The sequence below is a fragment of the Myiozetetes cayanensis genome, unplaced genomic scaffold (genome assembly GCF_022539395.1).
Source record: "Myiozetetes cayanensis isolate MyiCay16 unplaced genomic scaffold, myiCay2020 scf5-8, whole genome shotgun sequence".
In the NCBI taxonomy this organism is placed as follows: Eukaryota; Metazoa; Chordata; class Aves; order Passeriformes; family Tyrannidae; genus Myiozetetes; species Myiozetetes cayanensis.
Genome location: NW_026087742.1, coordinates 43,719,834 through 43,735,415, shown reverse-complemented (window position 1 = coordinate 43,735,415; position 15,582 = coordinate 43,719,834). Strand labels below are relative to the sequence as shown.

At 41.8% G+C, this 15,582-nt stretch overlaps 1 protein-coding gene across 2 annotated transcripts in view; it reads left to right on the top strand.

Annotated features, from left to right (window-relative positions):
- LATS2 (large tumor suppressor kinase 2) overlaps nt 1-15,582 on the top strand; it is a 48,942-nt gene that overhangs the window by 19,686 nt on the left and 13,674 nt on the right. The gene's annotated exons all lie outside the window — the stretch shown is intronic.

Below are 15,582 nucleotides of genomic sequence, written 5' to 3'. Positions count from 1 at the left end.
TGCTGGACCTGCTCCAGGAGCTCCATGTTTCTCCTGTTCTGAGGAGTCCAGAACTGGACACAGCATTCCAGATGTGGCCTCACCAGGGCTGAGTAGAGGGACAGGATCACCTCCCTCAAACTGCTGGCAATGCTCTTCCTCATGCACCCTAGGATTCTGTTGGCCTTCTTGACCATGAGGGCACACTGCTGGCTCATGGACAGCTTGTTGTCCACCAGGACCCCCAGGTCCTTCTCCACAGAGCTGCTTTCCAGCAGGTCAGCCCCCAGCCTGTTACTGGTGCATGGGGATATTCCTCCCCAGGTGCAGGATCCTGCATTTGCCTTTGTTGAATTTCAGATAGTTCATCTCTGCCCATCTCTCCAACCTATCATGGTCCTTCTGAAGGGCAGCACAGCCCTCTGGGGTATGGGCCCCTTCTCCCAGCTTTGTGTCATCAGTGAACTTGCTGAGGAGGCTTTTTTTACCCCAAACGATCCTGGGCCCAGTATTGAATGTAATAATAATAATAATGAAGCCTGAAAAACAGTTGTTATTCTGTCAAGTGATACGGGTGGAGAGCATTGGAAAACAAGTCTCCTAAAAGTTGGAGTAAAGGCTTAAAGGAGAGAGGTGAGGAATACTGATCTACTGCTAGCATTACTGGGAACTACTGAGCAAATGTGTCAACATTAAGTGACTTGTTCAAAGGAGTATATCTATTTGAAACTTCTCAAACTTCCTCCTAAGACTTCAACTGTGAAGGATGAGTGGAATCATGTCCTCTGCTCTGCTTTCCTCCCTCTCCTTTGTTTCAGTTTAATCAAGTTCAGACTTCTTTAGAGTTCAAAATACTGTATTTTTGTAAGAAATATAGTTGTTATGGAAGAGGTCCAATATTTTCTAGAGTGTTAGAGAGTTTTTATTGGCTTGATACAGTGAGATTTTTTTTTCTTCCTCCTGTGGTTTAAAATTACTTGTCTAACATGTTGATTTATAGCCTGTCATGTAAGACTATTTCCCCTTGGCTATATCTTTTTAAATGATCAAATGTATTTCTGAAAAATGTCCTGTTGTTGCCTTGAAATATTAGGTGATAACTGCAAAAGTAAGAGGGGGATTAGCTTGTTAAACTTAATATGATACCAACGCACAAAATATGGCAATTAAAAGCTTTCTAAAGGCAACATAGAGGAAACAAAATCAGAAAAACCTTACGGTCTGAGATATCACAGGCATATTCCAGTCACCTGAGAAGTTTGTAGGCTGGCGTGAAGGAAGCAGAGGAGACTCCTGGGCTGGGACTCCAGGAGAGCAGCTTTTGCTGTTGCTGCCAGAGGTGCCGGTCTTGCCCCTTGTTCGTCACCAGCTCACTCTCACAAGCTGTGCCAGCACAGTGTTTGCGGAGCTGAGCGGGGAAGTGATCCAGGTTAAAAATAACTTTTGGGGGATGGCGGGAGGGACATGAGCACAACTGAGGGGTACGGCAGGGAGGCACAGAAGGGAGCAGAGAAGTTGAGAGTGGTGGCAGCTGCCTTGGCTGTCAACCACTATCGGAGGAAATGCTGAGAGAAAGATCAGCCTTGTGCTCCCGTGCTCTCCTCCTTCCAGCTGTGCTCCAGAGAGGGCCATCTGCTCACTGCTGTCTCATCTTACTCCTCCTCTCATCCAGGTCTTACTGTCCCAGTGGAGCTGCTGCTGGAGTTAACTCTAACTCACTTGGGGCAAAATGCTAAATCTGTGCTAACCCAGCTGTCTCTGGTGGCAAGCGGGCGGCAGGGCGGTCAGGCAAGAGGGAGGCAAACGATACCTCCGGCACGAGGAGCAGCGACAGGCAGCCAGGGACAAGACAGACATTTTTGCCAGCACACTTGCAGCTGGAAGATATGTATGAATACTAAGTTATGAATGCTGATGTGGTCACTTTTCATATTGCTGTGTTGAGTTCATTGATGGCTAGTGGCAGGTTTGTGAGAAAATACTAATGTTAAGGGGATGACGTTGAGGAGAATCTTCCCAGAGGCTTTATTTTCTTAAATCAAACTAAAATACATCTCACAGCTTTTGCATGTAAATGGAGCAGAGTGAGAAAGATGCCTCTTTAGTACTGTGTCTTGACTATTAAAGTGTGCCACTTGGCCAGTAGCCAACAGAAATAACATTGAGGTGAACTGAGAAAAGATAGTGCTAAAGAAAAAAACATTAAAAAAGGACAATATGAGAAATAATGTGGAAACCTAGAAAGATATAGTTTTATTCTTTCAAAGTATACTTTGGAAAATAATTACACAATAAAAGCAAAGCTGGATGACTGTATTCCTTTCAGTTTTGTTCGATATTATCTGTCGCCCTACTCTTCTATGTTGAACTGACCTTGGGTTCCTGCTTACATCATTCTTCTAGGACATCAATTAAAGTGTATGTTACTAACTGGCTTCAATTTATTTTTAAATATTTATTTGTTTATTTACTTATTTTTACACTTCTCACGGAGCACAGTAAAGGACCAGTTCAAGTGAAGCACTATCAGGGAGCAGAAGTAACCTTTTCTACACACTTCTTGTCAGTTTTGGGGACCTCAGTGGTCATTTCTCCCTCCCCACAGTAGCTCCCAGTCTGAAGAAGATGCAGCTGCTCTCTTGGGGGAATTGTTTACCTCTCTGTGGAATCTTGTCCTGGTCAGCTATGTACTAAGAATGTGAATAATTTTGCTGCGGCTGCTTTACATGTAAAAAGCCTGACCTTAAGATATTTTATGCAGCTGGGCTTTTTTTTTCTTCCTTTCTCTTTTTTTTTTTCTTTTTTATTTTTGCCTCTAGCACTGGTAGATTTGAGAGTTTTATCTTGCAACTGCAGAAAGCTACACTGACTTGGAGTTGTATAAAGCATTTAGTACAAAGAGATATTTTTGTAGTCTTAAAAGTCATTAAATGCCAGTCAGTGGTGTTTAGCAGTTCTTACTTTTGGACCTGTAGTTATACATGTGTATTTGATAGAGTTAGCGAAACGAAGTGCTGCATGGAGACTTCTGGAAAATGTCTAATGAGATCCCTAGTGCTACTGTGTATATTGCACTACAAGGTTGAGCATACTGATTTTTAAGTGTTAAAAGCTGAATGCCTTTTTATATTTTTTAATGAGAATTTGGAAAAAAAAAAAGATAACATCATAATTAACACAAAAATTTCAAAAATGCCAACAAATTTTTTAAAAATAGTGTTGTACATAAAAGTTTTGCATCTTCCTACTGTGAACAGTAAATACGGCAAGTTGTCTTGTACAGCACTTGCATTCTCTGTGTGTGTGTATGTGTCTCTACTGAAAAATATTTGGAATCTCAAGATAAAACCCAGATGTTTCTTCAATCACATGAGATATGTTGTGTTGCACTGGGAGGCTGAGAGAAGTAGCCTTCATTTGTCTCACAGTGGAGCTGTATTTCTCAGATATATTTTTTCTTTTAGACTGTGCATTACTGCTTGATGTCAGTTGGGGTCCCATTGTGGTACAAATCCTCAAAGGAGAGAACAGTTCAGTGGTAATGCATTCCAACCAGACATCCTGGAGCTTTTATAAGTTCTATAAAAGTACTCCCCAAAGGAAAATTAGGGGAACAAAACTCTTGTAAACTTCTAAAGGCCATATCAGGAATATGCTTGAATCTTGTTTGAAACATTATGTTAGTACTTGGCTTTGAATATGAACGGGCAACTTCATTTTACTGTCTTTACTTGAATTTTTCTTGCCTTGGAGGTTTTAAAACAACGCTTGAAAATTCTAGTGCTTTAAAACTGAAAAAACCCCACCATATAATGTTATATAAAATCTTATGAAATGTAAGAAAAATGGTAATGCCTTAAGTAGAGAGCACTCAGTAAAAATGACAGAGGCACTGTTAACAGGAATAGATGCAAAATTCAATTTGTAGAGTTGCATATGGAGAAATGCAATAAACAGGTCTAAAGCATTGCAAATTTGCAGCACCACATGACTTTCTGGGGAACAGCTGGTTGTGGCAGCACAAAACCACTCTTCCAGTCTTTGAAACAATTCTTTTCTGTGCTTGGGGGCATTATTCCTGGAAAACAAACCTCATAACTCATCTTGCTGAATCTGAATACTTAGTTTACAGGTCCCTTTTATCCAGTTCAGCTAAGAAATCATTTGTAAGCTCTGTGAGTATTTGTAGAAATCCTCTTTTATACATAACTCAGTATGTATGTATCTTTATAGTAGAAGGAAGAGCAACGAGAAGTATTCATCTTGCTATCTGTGGCCACTGAAAAGAAATGCTTCTGTACACAGATAGCGTTATTGTAAATGTAATGCCAGCCAAATGCATTTTTGGCTAATGCGTGAGCAATAAAATTAGCAAACACATCACTTGCTGCTAATGAAGAGGAATAAGCTCATCATGAAACCTTCACTGAACTGCTATTCTATCCAGCTTGATTTAGGTGCCCTCATAGAGTAACTAACTGCTGTCTCGAAAAAAAAAAAAAAAGAAAGAAAGAAAAAGGAAAGGGTTGTATTATCATTCTGACAGCTCAGTATGGGAAAAGCGAGTCTGGAGGAGAACATGGATGCCCTGCTGCTCTTGCAGCAAATATGCCCTGATTGCTAATAGGTGTAAAATACTAACACCATAAAATATCCCACCTGAGAGAAAGAACATGAAAGAACCCTATTCCAAGGGTAGACTTGAAGGAGTTTGTACTTGAAGTGCTTTTTAAATGACAGCTGGCCTTTGCACAGCAACGTGTTGCTTTGGCGGCAGTTGCCTTCTTAAAATATTTAATAATTAAAGATGCATTATATCAGGAGTAGGTAGGGATTTGATTTTATTTTTTAGGACTGCACTCCTTGAGTGTAGGGACACTCACTTTGACCCCCAGAGTGCAGAGTAGTAGGTTATTCTTGGCTGGATTTCATGTATGAGGATCCTGGTATACAACTGGCAATGAAGCTAACTTGGAGCACCTTTCTTTAAGGAACAGTGCTGTTCTGCAGTGTGGTACACCTGTCCCTCGAGGTTGGGTTCAATTCTGCCTCAACTTTGAAGATGCCTTCTGAGCAAGGTTCCTTACTGTGTTCCGTGTGTGTTGAGAGTTTGTCAGATTTCAGTGGAATTGATAAATTCCTGAAGGCAATTTAGTACGATTTTTTTTCTCCAGGAGCTTGTACTGCCTATTTGATGGGTGCTGCAGTGTTATTAATATTCTCAAATTGGCCTTTAATACTCACATTGATATTAATGTCAGCACTGTTGGCCAAGTTTGCAAATTTGTTTCATTAGGCTGAGTCAGACAAGGGTGGAAGTGGAGGAATCAGTCTGGCTGAAGTCTGCCCATTCTCTTGGGTGGGAAAACTTTCTGATTGCATTGGTGACATGCACAGCACCTCTCCTGCTCTCCTAATTACATCAATACACTTTATGAAGAAGTGATAGCAAAATGCTTCCTGTTCATATCTTTTCAAGCTGAATTCTGTCTTTGAATAGAGTTTCTTGATTCATCATTGCTTTCTGAGTGTAAATCATACCAATCCAGAGGAAAGTTTCAAACCTAATACTGACTGGATATTTGAAGATTCTTGCCCCATGTGTATCTTCCTCCTAGTTATAAAGGCTGTAACAGCTGATACTGTTTGCTAATAGCTTTTGGCAAACCCTGCTACTCATTGCTGCTGCTGAAAGGGTTCGCTGCTCTTTACATCAAGTCAACTGCTTTACTGTTAGGATAAAGAAAATAGAAGACAGGGAGATGGGTGGTGTTGCATTCAAGATTCATTCAAGTTACATTCAGGTTAGTCTTGTTCAAGTCAAGTTACTTGAATCGAAATCCAGAGGCTTAGTAAAAGGCTCTCCACTACCTTGGACTTCTCCGCCATGTAGAAAGGATTTGCTTTGGAGTACCAGATGGGTGACTCCTGTTCTTTGAGTGACAGCTGTAACCTTAGAGTTCACCCAGTGCTGGGCTTGGTATGAAAAGGGAATGGAGTGTTAGGTAACACCTCTAGTTACTAAGAATTGTGAACAGGAATCTGGAAGAGGTTTTCAGTGAACATTACAGGAAGATGATGGTGCTTCTTGGTTTGGGACAGCTCGTTTGCTTACACTTGAATTTGTTTTCTAATTACTCTCTGTTTCATTTTCTTCAGAGTTCAAAAGTTATTGTAGGATTTTATCTTTTGTAATATTAAAAGTACTGATGAATAGTGCTGTGACTTGCCTTGTAGGAACAGGAGAAACTGTGCTGGTTAATGCAAGGCATGTGCCTGAGGCACTGTGTGACAGAATACAGGTCACTAGAGTGGCTGCCAGAAGGAGTGAACTGCAGCCTAGGCTAAACCTGCTACAGACTTTGTGCAGAGAGTGGGAAGTTCCCTGTTCCTGTCACCGAAGCAAGGGAATTTCAGGGAAGTAAAATAGCACCTTTGGGAAGGAGCTGTGTGCACACTTGCATGTGCATGCATGTGCATTCATTCAAGCATGAAGTAAGCAAAGCTCTTCCATGATGCTCTGTAATGTAAACCTGCCAGTGCAGTAATTTGTAAATGCTGTTTATAACATGATTTGCTTCAGTGTAAGATTTTTGAATTAGCACTTAATAGTTGCTCTGCTTTAGTGCCGAGGAAAGAATAGGAGAGATTTGTCCAACTTCTTGTCTGTTGATGCACCCGCCACGGGTCATTTGGTTAGACTTGAACTCTAAATAGTTTAAATAGCTCTCCAATGAGCATACTTAAAGAGTAATGAGTAACAGTTATGGCTGGATATACAGTTGTTTGTTCTGTTTTAAATTAAAAATCCTTTGCAGAGGAGAATTCTTCCCTTGTGTCTATGTAGGGCTCAGCACAGTGCCTGCAGAAGGCTTGGGATGCCATCTCAGTAGAAAGGATTTTGTGGAGTTAGGAGGTACTTCGAGCACTGCAGATGTACAAATACACACTTTCTGCCCTCCTTTATTTTGCCATTAGTGTAAACCTGGCCTGTAAATTTTGGAATATAGATAGTCCTGGAGTACTACATGTGTTCAAAATGGAATTCTGTGTGCTTACTCCTTACACCTCAGTTTTAATGTGGGATCTGAATGTGTGTATTTTCCAGTATAGCAATTTTCTTACTGGGGAGCTATTACTACTGCCTGTTACTGTTGGCCAAGTTTGATCGCTAAATGAGGAGTGTGTGCTCATTGAAGAGCTGAGGGAGAGAGAGGGTGCCTTCAGAAAGGGCCTGCTAGGTAAGAAAGCCTCTGAGGTAGGCTGCAAGTCACTGCATATCTTGGGTGTATCACTCTCTCCACCAAATATCTAGGGAAACTAGTCTTCTGCCTTCAGCTTTTCAGCCACAGGTGTGCTTTTTTGCAAGGCCAGTGTGGACAGGGAGAACAGCTCTTTGTAACTGTTCCTCAGGTCTGTCTATTAAGTTGTCTCCATGATGAAGCTCTGCACACTCTACTCCCTTTTCCTCTCATACCTGTGTTCTGGTTGGGACAGAGCAGCTCAGCTCTGTCCTTCCTTCGCAGCCTATTTGGAAGAAAAGAAAAAAAAAAAAGTGGTATTCATGGTGGCTCTCGGTTATTTTCACTCCCCTTGTGGTGGTGGTGTTAATACTGTGGTGTCTCTTTCCTTGCATGTTCTTTCGTTGCACTTGAGCTTCATGCAGAGTGCAGGTTTGTTGCCTGGGGCAGGACCTCTTCCAGCTTCCTGCAGCCTTCTCCTGGATCCTTTCCAGAGTGCCTGACATGCTTCCAGAAATGCTACAATAAATGTCTATATATTTATATATAATGAAATTACTCTTCTTCACTGATTGGTGATACAAATGAGAGACTTATTTCTTCATGGAAGAAGGTGTTCTGTCTTTTTTTATATGTTGCCTTCAGAGGGCTCACAGGCTTACTTGAAATTAGATTGATTAAACAAAATCATATACACAGATGTGTGCATGCTATATAATACCTAAATGTGTGTCAGAACATACACACACTTCCTGGGACATCAACAGGAGTTGTCTGATTAAATGTTCTGATTGGATTTGAAAATTGACATTGCAGTGCATGTGTGTTTTTCCTTTAAACAGATTGCATCTCTTGAATAGTTCATCAGAGCTTCTTGAAGTGTTTACATACGCGCTCTTTGTCTGGAACTGCCTTGTTATAAATACTCCCCTCACTTTACAGGCATTTGTTCAGAAATATGTTGAGCAGCCATGCTTGGTTTATTTCCAAATGTCTTAACTTTGGGACAGTGGATTGGCTCATAGCCTGAAGTTCATATCTCTCCTTTTCAGGCAAAGAGCCATATTTGAACAGCTCGCGGAGCACAAGGACTGTGGTGTAAAATGGCAGGTACGCCCCGTGACCCACGGCCAAACACGGTGTGTCTGTGGTGGGGGCATGTACCACAGAGGTTCTGTTAAAAGAACAAACAAATAAACACAACCCTCCCACAATGTTCTATGCTGCTACTTAATATGAGTTGCATAGTGTTAAAAAGTATTTTGATGTAAAGGAGCTCTTTTGTATTTCGAGTTACTGTTCCCAACTCTTTTTTTTTCCTCTCTTACCCTTTCCAAGCTGGTGAAAGTGTTATGGTGGTTTTTCTTTATAAGTACCCTGCTGCTAAATCTATAGAGTATTTTTTTTCTTCTCTTGGAAGAACTTAAATAGCTTTGATTAGTCATCGACTTAAGGGAAAGCAGCTGGGGAAAAAAAGTCAAAAAGTCTTTATTGTGATACTTGTGAAAGAACTTTGTATTCACTCTAGGGCTAGTGAAATACAAAAACTGAAGTGATAAATTTCAGATATTGGCATCACTTGTCTGGTTCATTTGTTTGCTTTTTAATCACCAAGAGCAGTTTTAAATCTGAAAAGATACTGGAAACAGCTTGAACAACTCTAGTCTTGATCATCAGAAGATGCTCTCTGCAAGTAAAACAAAAGCAAGTAGATTATCTTACTTTATTATTACTTTATCTTACTATATTATTGCTTTTGTTTTATTTTGTCTTATCCCTTCCATAGCTGTAGGAAATATAGCTATGGAAGGAATATAGTTGGACATCAGGAGCAGTTTATTCACTGAAAGGGTTGTCAAGCATTGGAATGAACTGCCCAGGGAGGTGATGAAGTCACCATCCCTGGAGATCTTCAAGAAACAGCTGGATGTGGCAGTTAGTGCTGTGGTCTAGTTGACGAGGTCGTGTTCTGTCCAAGGTTGGACGCAATGGTCTTGGAGGTCTTTTCCAACCTTAATGATTCTGTGACTCTGTGAAATGTGCCATGTCCTGTGGTTTAGAGGATTAAGGTAATCTTATTTCAGGGTTGTTCTGTGGTGGTAGCAATACAAGGTTTTCTGTGCTGGGACCCAGCAGAATTCACACTTCACCCCTCCAACATCTTTTTGTCTACTACTCCCAAGTTGCATATTTTGGGCTCACTTACCTCACTTTGATAATAAGTTATCATGCTGCCATAAACACAAAAGCAGGACCCTATTGTAGTGGATGCCATACAAACTGAGAATAGTAAATATGCTTACCTTCTGTAGATGACCAGCTAAATAAAGACTACAAGAGTTGGAAGGCAAGCAGAATGAGCAGTGGCATAGCAGTGACTGTAACATTAGATTTATTTTTATTTGTTCTTCTTCTGATAGGAAATTTACCAGAGCGCTGTATCGTTTCCAAAATCCTCCCTCCATCTTTTGGTCATACTCCTTTTGTTAGTTCTTTAAATATCCCTTGAAAATGTTATATAAGAACCTTCTGGTTAAAGTTGTTCCTTATGTGTAATTCCCCCTTCCTAATTTACAGTCACGTATTTTGTTTCATGTGTTGATGTGATTTAACTTGTGAGTCTTACATTTTGTCGCCTATCTATATTCTTTTTCTTCTGCTTGAATTTTATGTACTACAGTGTGTCTCTTTTGCATACTTTAACCCTTAGTAAGTCTGGTATTTAAAAAAAAGGGGAGGGGCAAAAAAAAAAACCAACTACTCTGACAGTGGGAAGTGGGAGTACACAGTCAGTGGAAAGCAGGGCTAGAACACCTGACCAAAATACCAGATGACCTTCAGAGCTGGAGTGCTACCAGAATTGAAGCACAAAAAGTTAGAAATGCTGTAAGCAGGAACCAAAAGCCAGGATAAAGCCCCATACTCAAACTTCCTCTGCTGAAATCAGCCAAGAAAAAAGAGCGACTTTACCACAAGGATAACTTTTCCACCACTCTTTGCACATCTTCAAAAATGGTGTGTGCAGCTCTTATCAAAATCATGTCCCACTCTGATCTTTCTTGATAAAGAGATGGGCCACTACAGCTATAAAGGGAATGAAGATCCTGTTTTACAAGAGACAACTGAAAGAATGTGGTTTGTTCAGCCTGGGAGGCCAAGCTGTAATCATTGCTTAGGATGAAGGGGTCTCGCTCTCTGTAGGTAACAGCAGAACTGCTGAAGTTAAAAGACAATCAGAACTAAAGGCAGAGGGAGTAAACTGACCCTACATAATTTAGGCTGAAGGTAAGACGGAAGTTTATCACTGCCAAAGCAGTATAGCTTTGGAGGAGTTTGTAACAGGAGCACTGGGGGGCAGAAAACTTGTACCTAGCCATGGGGTAGATCTCTGTTTCTAAACTGTTTCTGTTCCGTTCTCCATTAGAATGATTTATGAATGGGCCAAGTGATACTGCAGCAGACAAATGGTCACTCAGTAGGTTTCCACCAGCACTAATTTCCTCCTGCTTTTTTTGATACATTAAAACTGAAAAGCACTAATGATACTCAGGATAATTTCTTAATTATGTGGCTAGAATATTGTGATCAGGGTTATAGCAGGCATGGGACTGTGTATGTGCAAAACTGAGGCCCTGGTGTTAGCAACCTGAAAACAGGCAGAACAAAAGTAGAGTACAAAATCAGATGAAGTGTCCAACTAGAGAATAATTACAGATAGTGAATATTACAAAGTAAGTTTATCTGTTCTGTGGGGCTGCAGCAGCTCTGTTGGAGTATATTGTACGCATTGTTTCCTGAACTTCTTGGGTTTTGAATGTTTAAAATCATGAATGAAAAATCCTACAATGGTGGGCTATTGCAGGAAGGCTCGTAATCAATGCTGGATCATTTCTTTTGGCATGAGCTTTAGTTTTTTCCCTTCTGTAGGGAACCTGTATCTGTTTCCTGCATCTGTCGCCCATCCTTCTTTGTGAATGGGAAGCAAGTAATTAATTTTTGTTGTTGTTAGCAATTAATTACCCTTGCCAAATCTTGGAGGACCTATTGTCTCCTTCAGACACAATGTTCTTGGGAAAAAATCTTACTTATTGTAACCTCTTGTGCAATCTTCGCTTGGATGATAAATACATCTTGGCAACAGGGAGCTTTCTGAATGAAAAATGTTGCTGGACAACCCTGTAGTACAGCAAGAACGCAAACCTCTGCCAATGCTGGTGGAGTGCAGCCAGGCGGGAGGGTAAAATGGGGAAAGCCTTTTGCATCGCCTACAGAGCACAGAGTGAGATGAAGGCTTTATATGCACACATCGACATATCTGTTTACCTTCAAACAAGGATTTTCCCTCTTCAGCATCTGAGCTCAAAGGTGGCCTTCCTTTTAGCAAAATCTTGAAATCTGTTGGAAAGCTGCCATCTACCATCGTGAGACTGGGGAAGTAACTGAGAGCACGTGGACCATGCAGCTGTCTGGTTTAGGTAGACCACTGTAGGAATGAGCTGGGAAACTCCACCCTCCTAATTTTCCTCCATGAATCCACAAATCTGGGATCCTGCAGAGTTTCCTCAATCTCCTTTGTGGTTCGTGGCCTAACTTTGGTTTTCCATTATATCTCTCCAGAACCACAGCTGACCACTGAAACCTCGTTTTAATATTGCAGCTGTAACATTAATTACGGAGTTATTAGAATTAATTGTAAATTCACATTTTCCCCTTGTAGCTTTTCACTTTTAGTTTTTCTGGTTTATTTTTTTCACCAATAATTAGTGGTGTCTGGAAGCAAAAGGTGCATAGAAGCCTTGCACGGAGAGGTGTTCGGATCCTGCAAAGGGAATACACAAAACACAAAGAACGAGTTGGGGCCGGGACCACTCTGTTCCCTTGTGGTTTATGTGTGCACTGCCAGTGATTTGTGTTTCTCCTTGGAGCCTGACAGCTGGCTGTGGGGCATCAGAACACAGTCAGCAGCCAGGTTTCTCAACCCGTGCTGTAGCTGACAGCATTTGGCCTGGTGAAAAGGAAACGATCTGAAGCAGAGGGCCTGATGCAGTGTACCTTGCAGTTAATGGAAATCTTTGTTGACCTCAGTGGGAGCTGGATTTGATCCTGTGCCTATACTTGAGCATTTTGGCATTAGCTACAGCTCCAAGTAGATTTTTTTTCCTGTCTCATTTCTGGTCTTTTTTTTTTTTTTTTTTCCCCCTCTCTTTCTAAAATAGACTTACCTTAGAGTGGCATAAAATCTAGACAGCTCTGTCAGTGTTAGTGTAGCTGTGCACTCTTATCCTTTCTCAGTGTCTGTCCTCTTATTTCCAGCCTTTCTACTGTCTACCATATCAGTCTGCAACATTTGGGCATTGATTTCTCTCCTTCTTGACCATTCTGCTGCTTCTCACAAACACCCTCCATCTCACTTAAGCCGCTGCTCTCAAACGAGTGTAATTATTGACACTGCTTAATCCATCTTCTGCCCTTCTTCAGAACAGTCCTTATATTGATTTCTGGCAAATCCAGCTCAGGCTTTGGCCTCTGCTGCCAGTGGGGAGCCAGCTTTCCCTTCAGCAGGCTCCTGGAGGCCGGCCTTTCCCTGCCTCATCCCAGCCCTGCTGCCTTGCTCAGCAGAGCTCATTGCTGCATTGAATGTAGGAAGGAGAGGGCCACCATGCCCCATGAGCCAGCAGCCACCTTGGGCAGAGCACACCCTCTGTGAGCCTCAGCCACACATCAGCGTGTCCTCTGTCCCTAATGAAAAGGTGCTGGAAGTAAGGGAGCCCTTTTCAGGTGACTACCAGAGAGAAGAGAGCTGTGGGCATGGATGGTGGCAGCAATGGGAGAAACGATGCTGAGGAGGACAAAGGCCAGCTGGAGCTTGTTGTTGCTCTCCACTCTCCTGCAGTATCATGTGCTCCCAGAGGGATTTGTCCCCTGGGTGGAGAATTATGGTTATATGTGATCTGAGGAACCTTTTCCTTTTGTATGTGTAATGTCTGGGGGTTTTTTTGCTGGTCACTCTCCATTCGCCTGCAGATGATGTGAGGTTTGGTGAACCAGTATCAGAAACTGGGGCTATTTTGTGTCTCATGAGAGCTACAGAGGAAAGGGACAAAGCTACAGGATGGTGTACGGGAGAATCACAGGTGTTCTTTTCAGCCACACAAAAAAACTTACTTCGTTTTTCCAGCAGTTCTAAGCAAACAGGGTATGTAGTGAGGAAACCCTTGGGAGGATGGGAGCTGACCTCATGAAAGATGAGAAGCAGTGATCTTGGAGCATGGGGCTGCTGCTGCACTGGGAGCTTGCGAGGGCAGGATTGTAAGGGACACACCTGGTGGTCTCAAGCCCTTGCTGGCCTCTTAGGTTATTCAGCAGTGCACAGAGAAATGTATAGTGCTTGTCCCCTCACATTATTCCCACTGAAGCTTAGATATGAATCCACTAACGTATGTGCTGAAGGTAGAACATGCATCTTGAAGAAGACCAATGTCATTTTTATTCTGCTTTTCAGACCTAGGCAATGGCAATAGAGGAGAAAGTACTGCCACAGTATGGGGAGGAAGAGCATTGTTTTCAGAGATGATATCACTATGCTGGGGATAAAAAATTATCCTATTTTAGCTCCTTTGAATGGTATACAGCCAACACAGCTAAGAGAGGGAAAAATTGATTATATGTGCTGTTTTATTAATCATTAATATAATTGCTTACCAAGCATGTGTTTTCTTGGTACTCCATTGCAGACAACACCAAAAAAAACCAATATCCAAGCCAGCACAAACCTGTTTATGGAGCATATTTGATTTAGGAAACTTTAAGGCTAGATCCAACTCCTGTAAATCACAGAATCACAGGATCAGAGTGTGTTAGCAGCCCTGTGGAACAGGGCTATAAAGCCCAGAGTCCCTGGATGATGAGAATGCTGAGCAGAAGAATGCAAATTTGCTAATGCTTTAGAAATGTACCCTCAAGAAGAAAAAGAAAGAGAGGAAAAAACATTGTGGGAGATTCTTTCCTTTATACATAATAGTTTTCTGTTGATTTAAAATTGTCCTTAGTAATGTGTTGATGCCAGTGAAGTATTTCAGCTATAGGAAATGTGAAACCAACTCCTGCCTTTCTATGAATTATGAATCATAAATTGTATGAAAAATATTCAGCTCGCTATAGCTGTTCCCCAAGCAGAACCTCTGAGTAATGGAGAAAATGCTGCCATTTTGGGGGGAGTAGGAGGGGGACCGAGCTAAGTGAAGCAAAATGCCAAGTGCCAGCGTGTGGCTCTGTGCTAAGTGTGAATTAGTGTCATCTGAGATGATCCTCCCTTGCTAAGTAAACAATTAGCGAGTATGTTACATGGACTTGCAGTTCAGTCAAGCGGAGCTGCTCTTTGCTCCAGCTGGGACTACCTGACTGCCCGCCAGCGCACAGAGCTGGCCCGTGGGAGGGCCCTGTGCCTGTGCCAACCCAGCCGTCACATCTGCAATCAGTCAGCCAGGCCAAGGAGGCACAAACGCCATCTGATTCAGTGCTCAGGGGGCAGGTTGCAATGACAGAATTCCCCTAAAAATAGCAGTAAAGTGGCAAGATAATAGGACACTAATGTTTGCAGGCAATTCCTTGGCGGTGGAAATTCGTTTCATACAGCTTCAGCCATCTAAGAGCTGGAAGTCCAATTCAAGTTAGTCCTCTAATCACCTGTCACCTAAGGTCAGTTTATCTCCTGTTATATCTATTTATGAATTGCCTTTTGGAGGTGATTATAGAAAGGTTCTCAGCAACTGCTTTTGACCAGGTATCTAACTTTTTGATGGTTGAAGTTCAGTGAGTTCAATTCACTGACTTCAGTTCAATTCAGCATTAAAGCTCTGGATTTCAGTTTCTCCAGCATTTTAGAAAAGACCATGCAGCCTCATGAGGATTTGTGAATTTTGTTTTGCAGCCTGCAGTGCCAGTCATTGTTGAAAGGTATTCTGTATACCTGAGCTATAAGTAAAAGTACAGACAAACTGCAGGGGGCTCTGACTTGCTGGCTGTAGAACCATGGTTGTGTTAGAGTAGTTTAGCTACACCATTCGTATTGGCTCCAGTTTTAGTTTTCAGGTTGTTTGTCTGGGACCCATATTAACTGCTCAGTGATGGACGTGTGCCCAATAAAATACAGCTGAAAAGGCCAACAATGGGACGTTCAGTTTGGTATGCCTAGTCATTTTCTAAACAAATAGTGAATGATGTCCCAGCTGTACTGAAAACAGCAGTTTTTCTTCCCCATTAACTCTAGTGAGCAGAAATCAGCCCCCACCTAATTAATTAGCTTCTTGTGGCATCTGTGAAAGGATTAAACTTTTACTGTGTTCAGGTGTGACTTAGAGAC